This window comes from Amblyomma mixtum, chromosome 6 (assembly GCF_055824585.1).
Source record: "Amblyomma mixtum isolate Tamu chromosome 6, ASM5582458v1, whole genome shotgun sequence".
NCBI classification, from domain to species: domain Eukaryota; kingdom Metazoa; phylum Arthropoda; class Arachnida; order Ixodida; family Ixodidae; genus Amblyomma; species Amblyomma mixtum.
This window is the reverse complement of record NC_143017.1, coordinates 148,695,489-148,713,962: the sequence shown is the minus strand read 5'-3', so window position 1 is coordinate 148,713,962 and position 18,474 is coordinate 148,695,489. Positions and strand designations below refer to the sequence as shown.

The 18,474-nt window shown below is 48.1% G+C and overlaps 1 protein-coding gene across 2 annotated transcripts in view; it reads left to right on the top strand.

The window, feature by feature from the left end:
* LOC149340733 (dopamine D2-like receptor) overlaps positions 1 to 18,474 on the top strand; it is a 564,508-nt gene that overhangs the window by 94,780 nt on the left and 451,254 nt on the right. The gene's annotated exons all lie outside the window — the stretch shown is intronic.

The window sequence follows — 18,474 nt, the reverse complement described above, 5'->3', positions numbered from 1 at the left end:
AAACGCTAAGCGCTTCGCACGCACATAATTTTTTTTACAATGAAGTAAAATAAAATGCAATGCAACGACGTACAGCACAACACAGTGACTATGTTGCCACCGTCGGAATGAAGAACTGCGATCCACAATGTCGCGCTTTCCACAAACGCTGAATTCGAGTAAAATTAAAGCCTATAAGCCAGATAGACACCAGGCCAATTATCAGGAAAACATGCACCATGTAAAACCGGAAACATTGGTGGTATATAGTCAAACCAGGATTTATCGATACCGAAGAGCATTGCAAAATAGTTCGATATATCAATAAATTGGTATATAAAAATGGCCATATATACACTTATCTCTAACCTAGGAGGACAAATACATTGTACCTACGCTAAAGACGCACTTCATGCAGTTCATGCCTGGGGTGCTGGCAGCGTACACCGCTCGCTAGGCGTTGCTAGGCCTATGCCGCAGCGGACGTTGCTTCGGAATTACTCACTGCCTATCATAAGACGTCTAATCCTCTCACAAATACACAATAAATGGGATAGTGAGTCATTATTATTATGGCGCAGCTTGTTTACGGGCCGCATTCGTCGGCGAAGCGAGCGATCACACCAGGCGAGAGCCTGCGCTCAATTTTAGCTCGTTAGGATGGCTTCACCGCAATAGAGAAATGTAACGTGGAGAAGGAATCCAAGAATCCAAAGGCCACCCTCAAGTGCACTCCACGTTCACCTCGTCCCTCGGATCCACATTACTAGCGCTACCAGCAGGTGCCCAAGGCCGCGCAGCCTAACGGGCTCCACGCGCGAAAAGTTTTCGGAGAAGGTCTTTAGGAGTAGCGCCATTTGCAGGGGCGCGGCATGGCGTTCGATATATCGAATGAGCGCCCAAATCGGAGTATGGTTTACTGCGTGACTTCAGTACACTTTTACACGAAGTCTTCAAGGGGACAATCTGTGCGTTCGATATAGCCAATAATTTGAAATGTTCGCGTTCGATATATCCGAGCTGGACTGGAAAACAAGACTGAATGACAACACTCCGCGCTGTGTTCTCTTCCGCACTATTAGACGTTGTGTCCTTCTTCTTCTAGAGTGTTTTGTCAGGATGACGAGAAAAGTGCTGTGCTACAAACGCAATGGCTAAAATAAGTTACAGGGCGAGGACGGGGTACAGAACACTTGTTCACGACGCTCACGCTGTACGTCGAACTGCCAAGTGCGCGGGGAAGGTGCTTGCGTGTTTCTTGTACGGACCACTGTCAACGACTTTTTCAGCACACGGCAAGACCGAGACGCCAGGGCTAAGCGCGGCTGCTCGTACAAAATATGCTCCCTGCCAACTGCTGGTTCCATAAAGCCCTTGTTGCCGCTAAAATGAGTGATGCTGAAACGGCGTTACTTTGAATTCTACTGCGCGTAATGAGACAGGTTTTTTCTCTGGTAGTTTTTATGCGGAGTCCGCACCACGCAATCCGAAAACCGCAACTCAGAGCTCAGAGCGAAGCTAGCGCTGCTCATAGAATGCGGTAAAGTTCCTGTACACTTCTAAGTTCCCTTTTAGAGCCTACTTTCGAGTCTCAAGGCGGAAGTGATCTGTACTCCTATTTACCGTGGCCGGCGCCAGCGAAATGGTGGTTTCACTTTACAGAGCGGACCACACCGAAATAAATCCTCCGGAAAGCTCCGTAAAGACCAAGAACTGCGGCCAAGCCGTTTTCAGGCAAGCCAGAATGCGTAAGTCGATGAACACGCGGCAAGGCCGTCTGCAACGAATGAAACACGAGCAAGAAAAAAAAAAGCTAACAAAGTAGAGATAGATAATTGAGAAAACAAAGGGGGAAACATCTCGAGAGGAACGGGAATTCCCCGCTCTTTAAATTTTGCTCACGGATGAGTTGAAAGCTGGGGAAGCAGTCCTGCACGACTACCCACTTCTCGTCGGATTTGTGGCGAGGTCGCCGAGGGTGGCTCGCGTGGCCCCTGTTTTCTGTACTCTGCACAAAGGCGGTCAGGAACATCTGCTACTGCTCTTGTTTTCCGACTCTCCGCCACTGCCGACGGCATCGCAGCCGCGTGAGGGGGGGGGGGGGGGGGGGGGGCAGCGCAAGACTAACACAGGGCGGTGAAGGCTGGAAGTGATGAGGGGGACACAACGTAGCCGCAGCGCGCCACTTGGGACCTCGGGGACATTCGCAGGGATCCGGAGGAGCGAGGAGTGAGGGAGCTAGGGAGCGGCGGAGAGAGGGAATGGGGAAAGCACTGGGGACGACACAAGGAGAACCGGCAACGTGGCAGCGCGCCTCGCATCGACGCTTTGCCCTCAGCCCCTTCTCTCTCCTCCCTTCCCACTTTCCCCACACGCGCGCAGCAGTGGTTCCGGTGACACTGCTGCCGCATGTGGAAAGCAAACGCCGCGAATGCTGGTCCCTCGTTGTGTTCAACGGGCTTTGCGAGAGGCATTCAGCCCCGGGCTTTGGCGGCCCCGACAAGGCTTCCCGAGAGCGCTGGTCTTCTCCACTTCCTCTTACGCACTGAGGGTTCCTGTCTAGGGCGTGTTCACAAAGAGCGGGATGAAAAGGATTGAATGGCGCGTATTCAGAATAAGTTGGGCAGAAGCCTAACGAGACTCTGTGCTTGTTCGGACTGACGCTTGAGGGTTCGCGCTTGTGTTCAGTGAGATTAGCTGTTCTCGACGCCATTACTGCGCGCACAAATGGAGAAATGGAGAAAAGAGAAATTGACGCGAAGAGAGAAGGCAACCCGTAAAAAAAAAAGGAGGTGGCTTAAATAAGAAAACAAAATCGCTACGTTTATGCCTGCTGCGTTATGCGCGTAATTCGGCGATAGTTTTCTGACTGTCCGTGCATGCGCAGTAAATGCTATGTGTGACGTAGTCGTCACAAGCGGCGTCACTCTGCCTCCGCTCCGGCTTGCCATGGATCACTATCCTGCGTAGCTCGCAACTGTCTTTTCCTCGCCATCTCTGCGGTGCACTGCTGCGGGCCCGCATGGATGAACTCTTCGAGCTTTTGATCACGAGCGAGACACAGAACAGTATATAGCGTGAAGGTGTTAGCCTTCTTCCATGTTGACCGACGAGAGAGAACTGACGCGCGTTTCGCGTGATCACACTGTGTACCCACCTTACACGCAGGTGTCCCTTTATTTACTCACGGGACACTAGCGCGCCAGTGGTGGACGCCGCGCATAGCTCACTCAGTCTTTCCGTCACGAAGCACCTCGCCTCCCGCCTGCCATATCGCGCTTGCGTGGCACTGGCGCTTCCTGTAGCGGGCGCCATGCGCAATTTTACGCCTGCAGCGCACATCAATGTGGACACCGGATCATTCGATTTCCGTCGAGAGAGAGAGAAAGAGAGAGAGAAATGAACCGAAAGGCAGGCACGTTAACCAGACGATGCCCAGTGCTACTAGCAGCTATTGCTCAAAAGCTGCCGTCGCGGCGAGAGTGCGATGTGCTCGGAGTGGCACAACAAAATGCGCGGTGACATTAAGACCCTGTATCGGAGAGCGCGAACACAGACAAGCACAAGAGAGAGTTCGCACTGTTCCATACAAGATGCTGGACAACTAGCCCGCCAAAACATACTGACATTAAGACAGCGTCTGGGTGTGCTTCAGTTCTGAGCCGTCTATAACGAATTTCTAGTTCACTGCTAGCGCAAGAATGCTGTGCATACTTGGCACTTATGAACCTTCCCTTGGGAGGCCCAAACAGAATTTCCAGTCGACGCTAATGGATGCGTATTGAAAAAATTAAAAGATGGAAAAACACTCACATACCTTTCGATTTATTGCACCCAAGAGTAGTATGCATCAAGCCCTAACGCTGCAAGATGGTAAACGCTTCTAGCAGCTGTATGAAGCTGTATGGTTCTTCGACTTAACACTGCTTTTTTTTTTTTTTTACTGCAAAGTTGTTCGCGGCTCACTGCTTGGAAGCTTTCAGTTTCAAAGCTGTCAGAAGGTCACACATCACGGGACTTTGACGTCGCCGTCATGTGATCCGTGACCTGGTACCACTTGATATCGCGTGGCCGCAACGCCACCTTCACGGGTCTGATGGCGTCACCGGCAACGAGGAACCGTAAAACCGTGTTTCGCAGGATGTGTCATCGCATGTTTAAGAAAAAACAGGAATCGTAAAAGCGCCAACAGCTGGGCTGGTCACACACGTTAAAATGTTATCATAACAGGAGAGGAATTTTCGTCCAGCTTAAAACACTGTATTGTGAGAGATTTCTTTTCCGCACTTTACCGTCTTCGTGATGATTCTGGCGTAATTTTACTCCCCCGTGGTGGTACCTACGTGAACCATGATTGCTGTGTCTGGTATGTAAGTCATTTATTTTACTTATTCTTGCTTCTTGATGCCCAAAGCACCCATTTTGCTACTTTAATCTTAGCGATAAGAGTACCTGTCCCGCATTCGCTATTTTCTTGGATTTCGTTTTGACTTCTTTGAATGGTAGGAATAAAACATGCTACGAAACCCACGAACTTTTTTTCCTGGTTTAGTTTTTTGGTGTGTGTAGCGCAATTTATTTTCCAGGAGAGCATGTATCTTTGGCTACAGTACTTCATTTCAATTTTTGTTAGGTGTCAAATGCGGTAGATGTTTATTACTGTAATTCAGCCAAACAGTTAAGCTAACAAAAAAGTGATTTCTGCATTCTTATTAGAAAAAGTTGGAGGTGGGGGAAGGGGGGGGGGGGCTGTGAACGAGTACCCGCACTGAATGCATATTGAGACAAAAAAAAACTATTAATTCTTTCCAGAAAATAAAAGCTCATTAGTGCTAACGTACATTAAACAAAGCAAAATACCTGCCCAGCGCTTAGCCGTGCAAAATAAGTGCCAAGAGGAAACACTTCGGGTCTTTTTTTCTTTCAATTACCAAGAACTTCTCACTTCCGCCAGTAAGAAAGTTATATTTTCATTCCTGTCTTTTTCGTTTTTTACATTTTTTTCTCTAAACTCTACCAATTAAGGCGAATCTCTGAAGCTTCTGGCTATTAGAGCATATGGTGGGCCTACTTTCTACTTTCTCTCTCTACCACTTTTGCTGATTTTTTTTTTTTTTTTTTTAGCCAGGCTTTGAACCTTCGCCTAAAAAACGGAGGCCGAGGATCGTGGTTGGGTAAATGGAGTTCGGCTCCCGCTCCTGTCATGAACTTTTTTTTTTCTTTTCTATCTCTTCCTTCACACGTCTTTCTTTCTTTTCCAGCGTAACGACCTCAGACTCCCTGCGCTCCGTCGGAGAGTAAATTTGCCTTCGCCTAAAATTTGAACAGTGCGCTCAGATTGCGTTGCGATTTCCTAACGCACCACTCTCGTTGTGCTTCTGCGCCGCCGCTTTCCGCGAACTCTCGAAAGGCGCCCGAGGGTCGTGCCTGCTTTTCGAGAAGCCCGGTTTGTTTGGGAATGTGAGGACAAAAGGGGGATGCGCTTCACATTTTGGGAATGTCAGACCCAGTGTGTGCGTGCGTGTGGTAAAGAGAGAGGACTGGCATGAAGGGAGCGCTAGTCGCGGGCATTATCCGGCTTCCTTCTGTTATCCAAGCCCCGGCTCGTCTTTGCAGTCGATTCCATGCAAAAGTGACAAAAAAAAATAAATAAAAACGTGAGCAGCATAAGCTGGCTGCAAGATAGGAAGAAAGAACACCAAATGAATCAGGAGAAAGCCGGTGAGAATTGAATGACATCAGCAAAATGAGGTAAAGAAAAAGCTGGTGGAGATAGCGGGAGGAAAGAGAGGGGACCTCGGAACAGATCCCGTCGAAGCTCAAAAAAGGAGCGTCTAGAGATGTCCTCGCGTTCCTCCTCTTCCCTTATTCCTCAACATCCAAAGTCCTCCTTTTACACGGGCGTGAGTGCGGTCATTAAAGTCTGCCAAATTCTCGGAATTTTCGCAAAAACCGTGGCGCTGCTCATCGACATGCCCGTGCTGGGTAGCGCGGCACCCTCTCCCGCAGTGCCGACTCAATAACTCGAGCCTCAATGATGAAACAAAGCGAAAGAACGGAGAATGCTTCCCGTGCAGGCTAGTTTCTTCATTATTTAATTCATTCTTTATTTCTTCCTTGGTTTTCCTCGATTTCTTGGCTTTGTTTTATTTTTTTATTCTTTCGTCCTTGTCTGAATGGACAGTGGGCCAGCGGGGAGGCAAAGGCTAAGCTGCGATGCAGCGGCGGCTCTGGGCCGCACCGAAGCAGCCTGGCATTGTTCGAGCGCGGGTAGGGCGATGATCCTTTCGCTCATGCGCTCTCTCTCTCTCCTCCACCATATTGGCGGCAAAATTAAATGAGACAGCGACTGGCGCGTCTCAATGGCCCGCTGCCGCTACCCCGAAGGCTTATGAAAATGAATTATTCATGCCATTCTGAGGCTCGCTGTCGCGGGCGTTGTTAGCGCGACCGTTCTTAATGCGGAGCTTTTTCTGTCTTCTTGCGGAAGCCAGACAAGGTCCAGGCGTTGGCGAGGCGCTCATGAGGCGCTCGTCGCTGTAGAGCTGGCGGGAACGATGCTCGCGAAGTGCGCGTGGCGTTCGAGCTTCGTAAGGGGCCCGTTCGCTGGTTCTTGCTTCGTCCGTCGCGACAAGCTCTGATAAGGCGTGTGAGCAGTAAAATGTGCGTGGCGACAGGCTAGCATATTATGTGGTCTGCACATATATTCACCGACGCGTAGCGGTGACCGGTTTCTGTTACGTTAAAACAAAACCGACATATAGAGGTGCATGTGTAGCTCCGGCAACAGTCATGCTCGGCGAGGAATGAGAGGCGTGCACTGCGCTTACTTTCTTTTTTTTTTTTAGCGACTGACAACCTAAAGCCACCAGACACTCTCAAGGCTCACTGCCATCATAACTATTCTACCACCCGCTATATGGCTGGTGTCACATATTTTCCACATATTCTTCTGAAACAATTAGACTGAAATATCGTGGCAGAATACATCACATAGTAAACGATCAGTTCGAGAAGGGTGTAACGTGTGTTTAAAAATTAATCTCGGTTCGTTTGTTTTGGTCTTGGCTAAAGATTTTTATCTTTAATAGGTCGAATTGTGGAAACTGGTGACAATGCACTCTAGCAATTGAATTTATTACGTGATATTGATCCAGGACGTGTCTGTGTAAAAGAATCTTAATTACGTCTGTATTGAATACTTTCCTTCTTACATTGCCTCCAGTTTGAATCACACGCTTGAGTTACGCATTGTTATACAAATCAATATTCTGCTGCGGTGGTTTCGTGACTCTGTCTTTTGACTACTGCGCTCATGGTTGCGGGCTCTAATACTGGCCGCGGCGGCCGTCTTTCCATGGAGGCGAAATGCAAAATGCACCCGGGCGCTATGCGATGTCGGTGCACGTTAGATGTACCTTAGGTGATGTAAATTAACTTGGAACCCTCCGCGACGTACAATGTCTCTCATAGGCCACGTGTTGACATCAGGACATTAAATAGACCTAACACATCACATAGCGTATCATGTATGAAGAAATGATCATAAACCCGAAATGCGTGCTTGTGCACTGTGCGTGTCAGTGCACGGAAAAGATGCCCAGGTGGTCTAAGTTGTCTGGAGTCCTCTACTACGGCGTCTCTCTCATAGCCTGAGTCGCTTTGGGACGTTAAACCCCTCAAAACCAAGCCAAACCATTCCAATTTTCGCGGTTGTCGGCATGGCTGTGCGTAAAGGGTCACTTAAAATGCAAGCCTCAGAGTATACAGCGGAAGTAACGTCTAAGTACCTTCGATTAAAATGATTAAAAAAAAACGCTGCTTTCGAAGGACAGTGATGATCACTAATCCTGAGCAAAAAAACAACAAAAACACAGCTAGAAGACAGATCATGATACTGATACCCTGGCTTCACTGCACACCAGAAAAGTAGTAACAAAACACCGATAGAGGTAAGCAAAAAAAACAAATCCAAATAAAATAAATGAAGGCGAAAGAACTGATAAATGAGTAATAAACACACTGAATGCCGGTTTCAGTTGTGAACACAAGGGGACGTCATTAATAAAAACACTAATTGCAGCGGCTCATGCAGGGATAGTGCGGAATATACGCCCAGACTTTTCTCTTTGGCAAGTAAAGTCACGCATGAGGCACGATATCTTTAACAGCTTTTCGTCACACGATTTCTTGCGCAGTAGCCTAGTGGCGTATGTGCCTGCTGTAGTCAGATACAGCTCAAGAAGGAAGTGATCTTTTTGGATCTGCTAGCGGGAATTAGCTGGGGATGACAGATGAAACAGCCAGTGGCGACGGCTTAATCGGATTAAGCGCGGCGTCATGAAAATTGGTAGACGCCATTGGCTCCTTTGAGGTACATTTTCCGCTTCGTTCTCGTGTTGTATCTGACTACAGACGTGTTTGCACTCTTGTTTTCGGCCACATTTCATCATTTAACGAGCGTAATATGTCTTATTTCGGTTGCATCGAACGCAAATGGCGCGATAAAGGCGATAAAAGCCCCGTGGAGCAATGCGTACAGGTTTCAGAAGGCGGGGCAGATCGAGAAAAAGTAAGAAAAAGAAAATCAACCTGAAAAGGAAGCATGACAAAGTCGGCTCAAATCAAGACTAGGGACGCAGAGGCGAGACGAGCATAAGCGCTCCGTTCCAAAATTTGGTTTGGTTTATTGCGGTTTAACGTCCCAAAGCGACTCAGGCTATGAGGGACTTATTAAGGCGGAAACTTCGGCTAGTTGGAAAGCGTTTGGATTCATATTTGCTAGCGCTTAGTAAACACACGGGACAAGAACACAAATACACAGGACAGACGCTAGTCTTCAACTGCCGTTTATTCGAAAAACAATCAATATATGACTGCGCATGTGTGAGTTGAGCTATTTTTGAGATGTCATATATTGATTGCTTTTCGAATAAACGGCAGTTGAAGACTAGCGTCTGTCCTGTGTATTTGTGTTCTTGTCCCGTGTGTTTACTAAGCGCTAGCAAATATGAATTTCATCGTTCCTGTTATTCTACTTGAGTTATGTTATAACCAAAATGCTAAATTCGTTCCACTTGATTCCATTTGCTCACCAGCATAGGCGCATGCGGCGATGTACGCGCTGTTGGGTTGAGTTAAATCTCTCATTAGGTCTTTCGAATCGCTTAGCATAATTACTATGCGAGCAGATTCTGGCTGAATAAACTCGGTGAAATTACAAACTCAATCACTGTAATTTTGCGAACTAGATGTTTGTATCTCACTCCTCCTTAATCTTCTCTCTTGCGCATCAAGTATACTTGTAGTGCATGGCTTACGAAGTAAAATTCACCATCCAAATTTTATGCTGGAAGAACATTCGGAATGTACGTGAGCTCGCGGATAAAGGCGCCCTGATGATAAGAGACCTATTGTCGCAAGTGTTCGATCAGCTCTTTAGGCTCGTCTTGTAATGACTTGTATTTTGCAATGTATTGCATTAGATTACATGGCATAATACGTACTGCGCGTTTTGCATATGTTACGAGATAGCGTATACTGCTCCTTTGGTCGAAAAGCTGTCGGCAAAGTCGGCACCGCATGTCGGAAGTAATCGGTGGCTGCGTAAAAAAAATCGTGCCATGGTAATTCGTGGTTCTAGTGATTGATGATTGATTGGTGTAATAGGCGATTACGAGTGAATGAAATCATTGTAATTAGTTGATTAATTGAAGAAGTGAAAAATGAAAAAAAAAAGAGGGTTTAAAGGTTTCAAAATGCTGAGGATGAAAAGCCAATATGTGATTTGATGATGCTAGTTAAGAAATTTTAGAGTGTGTAATTGATCATTTAATTAATTGAAGAAATTGAAAAAAAAATTAAATTCCGCTCAAAGAGGTTCACTGTTCAGAATGTTCAGAAAACTGTTTAGAATGGAAAGCCTAATCAACCACGCTCTCACGTACCACCCTTAAGGCCTAGACAAAGTGTCCTCTCCAATTTTTATGTGTTTTGTTTATAGTTTAACTTCTTAGAGTTTTTGTCCACCTCTGCAACAAGGAGTAGAGAAAGAATATATTAGGCACCAAGCCGTCGTTGTACATTACTGTAAAAAAAAAATGTCTACAAGAAAACAATTAGGTGTACAAAATACACGATATTGACCGAACATTCCTCGCCGACTGATTTTCGAGGCCACCCGGGCTAAATAAGACCTACGCAAAGTATTTGCGCATCTCGAAGCACGCAGACCTCCCCTCCGGCTGTCTCTCAACGGCAAAGCCATCGAGCTGACTGTGGGGATTCCAGAAACAGCGGCACACGCACCCATCGATTGCGTGGGTTCGGTAAACAAGCCTAGGCATGCGAGCCTTAACGGCCCCAGACCGCGCAGTGGGGGGTGACGATCAATCCTGACCCGAACGAGCTGTCCAGCACTGTGGCTCTGTTTTTATATGTGAACCAGGGCCCTGTACCACATCTGTGCTAAGTCGTCGCTTACATTAGGAATATACTCACGGGCACAAGGTCCGGCGTGTTTATCCAAATACGCAGCACCCATGAACGCTCGCGTTAGAAGGCCAATGCGCCGATTACTATTAATATTTCCAGGAAGTCATTGCAATTAACGTGAAGCAGTATGGCTGCTGTGGAAAGCTCTGCACAAGACTCGAGAGTCTTCGAATAGAGAAGCATTTGAGGATGCCCACACTAATCGCTGATTGTAATTCCGGCAGATACGTATTTATGCCTATTTTGTTATAGAACCTCCTTGTATTCTATCGATCCCGTTTCTTTCTTCTTCGCCTACTACTTCCTACTTATTCGTTATACGGAATACGCAGCGCAAAAACACGGCAGGACGTGGACGAAGCGCGCGTCAGGACAGACGCGTGTCCTGTCGCTTGTTTCGTGGTCGTCGTCTTCTCGTGTACCTGCGCTAGGTTTTCTCCGTAGCAATAAATTGCCAACTTGAACAAACCAATTCACTTCCTACTTGTGCTCTGTATCTTCTTGCGCTTCCGAGCGCACCCATATGACACGGACAGCCTGTCATCCAGCCTGTCATCCACGCTTCACGTGCTTTTGCATGCAGCGTGCGCCTATACAGGGTGTTTCACTTAAGACTTTACACATTTTGTAAAAATAGGCTTTTCTGAGTTAGAAGACCGCTTTTGTGGGCATAGCATTGTCAGCGGTGTAATAAATCAGAATACAGTTAAGGCATGCTAGCTAGCAGGCTGATTGATTAATATTGAATCGCTAACTTTTTAATTATTACTGCTAAACTCCCTTATTAGTGAGGGGCGTGTGGCCGACCCTATTTCATATCCATATCAGTTTTTATAATTTCGAAAACGCAGTTATCCTCGGCGCTGTGGCCCAACGAATGTTAGCAATTTAGACGAGTTGTGTGCACCGGAGAGGTTGCTTTGCCTGCAAGTTTCTCTAAAGCGCATGAATTTTGGCGCGATGTAGCCAAAATTTGTTGGGCCACAGCGCGGACGGTAACCGCGTTCTCGAAGTTCTAAAAGTTGATATGGATATTACTTACCCTGGGCATTTTGCCTTTAGGACAGCGCGCGTCCTTTATGGTGTTCGTGGTTAGGGCAGACTACCGCTCCTCACTCCCACTCCGCGGAAGCAGCGTCTTCGCCGGGCAACCGCGGAGGGTATGGTGCTCGGTCGGGAACAAAGGGAGGAAAAAGCGGTTGCATTCAGTTGCTTTTTATTGCGCTTGGAAATAATACACATAGCGGGCCACTTTGGTGCAAAACATCAACTAGACATTCCTCGAAAGTAGAAGGCTCGTAAGAAGGGCTTTCGACTTACGGGGGTATCGGCGGTGAACGTTTGTATGCGCCGAAAATGGCGCTGGGGACTTCCCGTGCCTGCCGCATTCTTGGGGCACTGCTATCCCCAGGTATTCGCCGGGGAAGGTGGCGAAAGCGCGCGTTTGCGTCGCTCGCTTCGCTGTACGGGACCAGAAGTCCAGCGGCAGGGTGGCATGGGATCTTCCCGTGCGCCTGCCGCGGAAGGTGACGAGAGCTGCGGCCAAAACCATTCGCGACACTGGCCGGATCCCTAAGAGACTCTCTTCGGAGTTGCACGTAGCCTTCGAGCTACGGAAGCGGAAGTGGCGCTTCCGCTTCCCCCACGAGCGAGCTCGCCCCTCGCCCAGCCGATGCTGTCCTGACGCATGATGGTCATGATGGTAGGCCGCGTCGAGACCGAGGGGCAAACTGGTTTTCCACACCTGACAGGTAACTGTAACAGGTGCCTTTAAGACTTGCGCTAAAGATTTCGCAGCTTTAACAGCTGCACTCTAGCGCCAAAATATCAAGCAGCGACAGGAGTGAAACTGACGAATGGAGACAGAAAGAGCCGGAAAACATCGCGAGGCTTCGAGCCAAAAGTTGCACACCTTTCAATAGCTGAGAGAGCTGCAATTACGAAGCGCACAAGTCCCAAGTTGGAACCTGCCATAAGGTTGTTTTCAGTTATGAAGAATTTCATCACGAACAACTCGTATATGTGATTTTATCGCAGAGAATAATCATTGATGGTGTCGTTTAGACAAATAAGAAGGATAGGTTCTCTTTTTATGTCTGCAAAGAAATATTCTAACCTGAAATGAAGCATGAATTTATCTGGATGGAAAACCGCAGACTTATGACCTTTTGGACTGACCGCCAATGCATCTTGTGTAAAAATTCTGTCTGAGGCTATTGGAAATTTATTAAAAGTACATTGAATGCGAGCGCTTAATCTATAAGGGTTAAGAATTAAATTTAGCGCTGTCTGCAGGACGCAATATTTTCTTCCAGGTAAGACGCGCGTTGTTAGAAACAAGTACGCTACTACATCCTGCGCAAGAAGACAAGGTCGACTCGCAATTACTTGGAGAGGAGCAGAATAAAATATATCGGCCTAATTCCAAGACCCCAAATATAGCTTCCTGTTTCATTGGGTAGCAAATGGGCTACGCAAAGGTTTACACAGCGAAAAAAAAAAGAAACAAAACGTTAAGTGACAGTTGCTTAACTCCCACGTGCTGCCAGCTACGCTGAGAAGGACCAGACAACATACAACAAACCTGTCCCAAGCCCACGGAAGCCGAATTTGCGACCATAGTTACCGAAAAGGATCGTCGTCAACGCAGAAGAGTCCCTTGTTTCGGAAAATTGAATCCGACGTTCCCTTCTTTCGCCTGGCCCTTACTCAGGCTGGAGCCCTGGCGAAATCGGCTTGCGGTACACGGGCAGGCAGTTCTTTGTATTGTTTTCGGCGGGACTCCCGGCGAGCTTCCGCCTCAAGATGGGCCTGCTAGAGGTAACGAGAAACGCTAGATTTCTGTATATTTGGGCGCCGTGCAGCTAACTCTTCTGCAGAGTGGTGGTTGCCCGCGTGGCCATTACAAGGATTGAGGGATTAGGCGATCGGGATCACCAACGCAAGAGAGAGAAAGAAAAGAGGCGGATGTGTTTGGGAGAAGGCAGATGGGCTCCGCATGCTAAGAAAAAACGGCGGTCGGAAGCCCGTTCCGCGAAGGGCTCGGATCGAACAGGCTTCGGCGGATGTCAAGAGGGAGCTTCCGCTTCGTCTTGTGGTCTGGCGCACGCCGGATCAAGTGGAGCGGGCCCTCCCTTCGCTCAGGTCACATTGAATTATTGAGAGATGCGCGAGGCACCGCAGCGATGCGAGGTGTAGCGTAGGTGTAGCCTAACACTATGGCAAGGCTCGCTCGTACATCCGGGCTGCGGCGGAAGTTGTGGGTACCAGAGTACGGGTGCGAAAAATGTTTCGTGTTGGAGCGCGCAAACTTGATTATTAGTATTGTTGTTTACTTGCACGAGGGATGAAAAGTTGCAGAGACGTGGCTGAGGCAGAACCGATGGCTCTTTCGAAGTAAGGTATTGGCTTATTTTTTCAGGCAACATAATGTCTGAATGGTTGTACGCAAGAGCCGTTTACCTTGTGCTCTAAATATACTGATACCGAGAAAATTGTAACAAAAGACGAAGTAATGAAAGCTATGAAAGAAAAGGCTCGAGCTCATTCAGACGTTTGGAAGGAAAAGCTATACAAGAAATGGTTAGGGCTCATTCTGTGTTTGCTTGCAAGAGGCATTCAGAGGCTTAGATGATGACGCGTTGAGTGGCAATCGCTGTGCAGTGCACTGGACCATCTCGATCCTTGCCCGCTGAAGAAGAAGATCCTCAGAGGGACGGTATTCGCTGTGTTTAGCCTCATGTTCCTCGTCCTTCGGTCTGTGTCTCCGGCCGCGCTGTACACTTCACGCTGCTACCAGACAAACTAGTCCGCCAAAATATAGTCACATTGTCCAGTAATCCCAATCGCTGTCAGCGGGCGAGGATCAGGACGGTGCAGTATACGGCACAGCGATTGTCTCTCGGCATTATATATGCAGGGCTTGCATACAGAGCGTGTTCTATCGCCTCCTCAATAATGCAGCCAGCGGTGGCAGGGTAATCAGCCATGCTGAAGACAAAGGAGGATAGGTGTGTAAACGCAACGTCAAGCCGGACACGAATAAGCGAAGTTGCTTCGCTTTGCGGTAGGCGTGGTGGAAGTTCGAGCTTGTATTCAGGGTCCCGAGAATGTAGGCATTAACTATATGTACTCTCTAGGCTGGTATAGCTAATAGCTGATAGTGTTTATAAATGCCGTAACAAAAGCCTAGACGACTCGAGCCTCGCTGCCGTAGCACAATCCGCCATTTGAAGCGACAGTATGAAACCAAACGCAAGTTCCCAGGCATACACCCAGAAACAAATATCAGTGCACTTTGTACTGGTGCTGGTCACGAAAAATAGCAGAACAGTAATACCCTCGAAGGATGATCGAAGTTATTTCTTATCGTATTTCTTTTTAGAATATATTCACCTCCACTCAGTACCCTTTCGTTCCGTCCACCGTTGAACAAACATTTGTCGACGGCTCAAATGCAAACATTTGTCCGCGCGCGAGGTGTACGACATTGAGATTATATTTGCGACGGAGGGCAGACAAAAAAAAAAATATTTCAGAACAAGGAACGGGGTGCAGTCGCTCGGTTCACCCACTGCACTTCCAACAACCGAGGCGGCACCTATTGCTCGCTTTCTCGTGCAACTTGCTTCTCTACAGGGGCGCAGGACTTGTGCAGGCTTCAAGTTTTCTTCTCTGTGTCTCTGTAAATAAAAAAGAAAAAAGCTCCAAATGGGCAAGAAAAAGGAGCGCTCACAAACAGTAGTAAAACTTCCCGAAAAACGCCACGTTGCCTGCGGCGGGGAGAGCAAGATTGATTTTGGCGTGCGTTGTAGGTATCCTCAGTCTTTTGCGCGTATCCTTTTCATCTTTCTTCTGTTCCTTCTTCTTTTCCTTTATTATTTTTTTTAAGATCGTGACCCTTTTCCTGCCAAAACATGTTTCCCTCGTCCCTTTCTCCCCAGCCACCTACAAAGGCGTAAGCGGGCGGGCGGGCGTGGCGTGGCATGGGGGGGGGCGCGTTTAGAATTTCTGTGATCTGAATTTCGCGTTTTCGTCAGCACGCTTGCTCCTGCGCCTCCGCGTGCCATACTGTGGGGCGAGGAGCGCTGCTTTTCAATGTGCCCGGGCCCTTTTGCTCTGGCCTCGCCGTTTATTTCGCCTCGGTCTCGGCGTTTTCGCAGCGCGGGCTGCAATAACGCGCGAGCGCGCGCGCACCTCAAAGAAAACGGCGCCGGGATGTTCCGGGACGGGAGCAGCTGGACGCTGGAGCCACCCCGGGACGAGCAACGCGCCCCCTTACACGCACATAAGTGGCCAAGCAGAGAAGCGCGCGAAGCCGACACTTTCCATGCGGGAGCCTGGAGCTTCCTTCTCAGCGCGTTCGCTGGAATCCTTTATGCATGCGGCGTCTCCAGGCTACTTCCGTGCAGCGCTGCGAAGTTTCGACTGAGGTTTTGTGCAGCGACAAATTGTATCAACCAGAGTAGCACCGCTTCCTTCGTGTCACCTCTCCTCTACCTGGATGTCATTTTCCTCCACTCACGGGCGTTCCCAAAGTCAGATCGATTGAGCTGAAACGAATAAAAGGTTAGTTTAGTTTTAGTTTATTGGGGTTTAACGTCCCAAAGCGACTCAGGCCATGAGGGACGCCGTAGTGAAGGGCTCCTGAAATTTCGACTACCTGGGGTTCTTTAACGTGCACTGACATCGCACATTATGCGGGCCTCTAGAATTTCGCCTCCATCCAAATTCAGCCGCCACGGCAGGGATCGAACCCGCGTCTTTCGGGTCAGCAGCCGAACGCCGTAACCACTGAGCCACCGCGGCGGAAAGCAAACGGCGCTGCAGACGTGTCACTTCGGGTCAGCAGCAGAGTGACATAACCACGGAGCCACCGCGGAGGGGCTGAAACGAATAAAAGAGCAAAACGCTGAGGCAGCCTATGAGTATCGAACGGTAACATTTATGATATCGAACGAATGTTCAGTGCACGTTAAAGAACCCCAGGTGGTCGAAATTCGTGGTGCCCTTCACTACGGCGTCTCTCATATATCCTCAGTCGATTTGGGACGTTAGCCACCATAAACTAAACCAAACCAGAATATTGCGTCATTAGCCATCTTCGCCATATCCGGTACAAATTTGTCGTTATATCCGGATATCTACTTTTGATGGCAAGGTATACAACGCAAGAATACAAATCGTTTGATGCCACTTCAAATGTTCTACGTCTAATAGTTTGGCCGTAATGGACGTTTGCAATTTCAAGAAGTCGCGGTTTCAGGGAACCAAAGGTCGTCGGTACGAATCCCTCTGATACGTTACGCTTTCATTTGACTAGTAATCTCATGCTCCGTAACGCGCTCAATTGTGTGATAACACTCCGAATTCTACCAACCACTGGTCCCACTTGGATGACCTTGCGTTTCGTACTAACGCGACTTTGAGTAATGCGAGTATTTAGGAGGGGGGGGGGGGGTGCCACTGGAGTATCTGTTGCACCGGTCGTCGCTTCGGCGGACACGGTTGTTGCGACGCGCGTCTGTTCTTTCCGTATTAAAGCGAGCGCCTTTATGGACAGCAGCGGCGGCCTAGTGGCTGAGCATCCGCCTCGTATGGGGTAGGTACGGGGTTCAATCCCCAGAGCCGTCGGGCACCCACCGATGATAGAATGAGTGCAAGCTTCCCCTTGGCCTGGTGCTTGGTAAAATACCTTGTGCCATGGCGCTTTTTGACCGCAGATGCCCTACGCAATAAGAATTCACTATCAGCTTTGGCTAACTCCAAGTAAAAAGGACTAAAGAGTGCACAGAAGTTTGCCTTTGGAGGCTAACCGCTTTGCCGACACTATTAGTCTTAAAAGGCCGACCATTTCTCCCTAAGAGGCAAATTTCAAATGTATCATCAACCGCGCTTAGTTCTCGCACTGACTAACCGCTCATCACAAGGTCTAAGTGTTGCAGTTAGTCCTATTTATTTAATCCACTTAGTCCCTCTGTGTGTAGACAATTCTGCTTCAGACGTGAGTCCGCGCGTTCTCCTGCGAGGCTCTATTCTCGCTGCACTGAATTAGCGCCAGGTAGTGCATGCGTTCTAGGTAGCGGCACATGAGGGGATTTTTGCGATTCTGGCGTACGCCTTCGCAAAGTGAGGCCGGACGACGGGAACGGGATTGCAGTGGGTTTGCTTCGCAGCCACACCTCCCCTTCCACCCTTCCACATCGCCGCATTCCCTGTGTGTTTATTTTTGCGCGCCCAAAGCGTCTTTCCTTGGAGTCCTTGTGCTCGATGTTTCACGATTTGAAACTTCGTATCGCGTGGCTTTCCGTACCGGGAAGGTTCTGAAGGCATTGGGATTGGAATGCACTTTTTTTTCCTTGTCCTAACACGAAAAAGGAGTTTCTTCCGCCGAAACTGTTGAATTAAGCAGACGGACATTGAAAAACATTTTTGCTTCGTCTCGTTGCTCGGTAAAAGCGGCTTCGTTTGAGACCTCCTTATTTTGTGTTCATTTCATTTTTTCGTTTCCATCCTTCCAGTCGTCCCTGCACACTTCCTTCCTTCCTTCCTTCCTTCCTTCCTTCCTTCCTTCCTTCCTTCCTTCCTTCCTTCCTTCCTTCCTTCCTTCCTTCCTTCCTTCCTTCCTTCCTTCCTTCCTTCCTTCCTTCCTTGCTTCCTTCCTTCCTTCTTTCTTTCTTTCTTTCTTTCTTTCTTTCTCTCTCTGTTTCTTTCTCTCGTTCTTTCTCTGTTTCTTTCTCTCTCTCTTTCTTTCACTCGTTCCTTCTTTCTTTCTCTCTTTCCTTCTTTCTTTCTTTCTTTCTCTCTTTCCTTCTTTCTTTCTTTCTCTCTTTCCTTCTTTCTTTCTTTCTCTCTTTCCTTCTTTCTCTCTTTCTCTCTTTTCTTCTTTCTTTCTTTCTCTCTTTCCTTCTTTCTCTCTTTCTCTCTTTCCTTGCTTCCTTCCTTCCTTCCTTCTTTCTTTCTTTCTTTCTTTCTTTCTCTCTCTCTCTGTTTCTTTCTCTC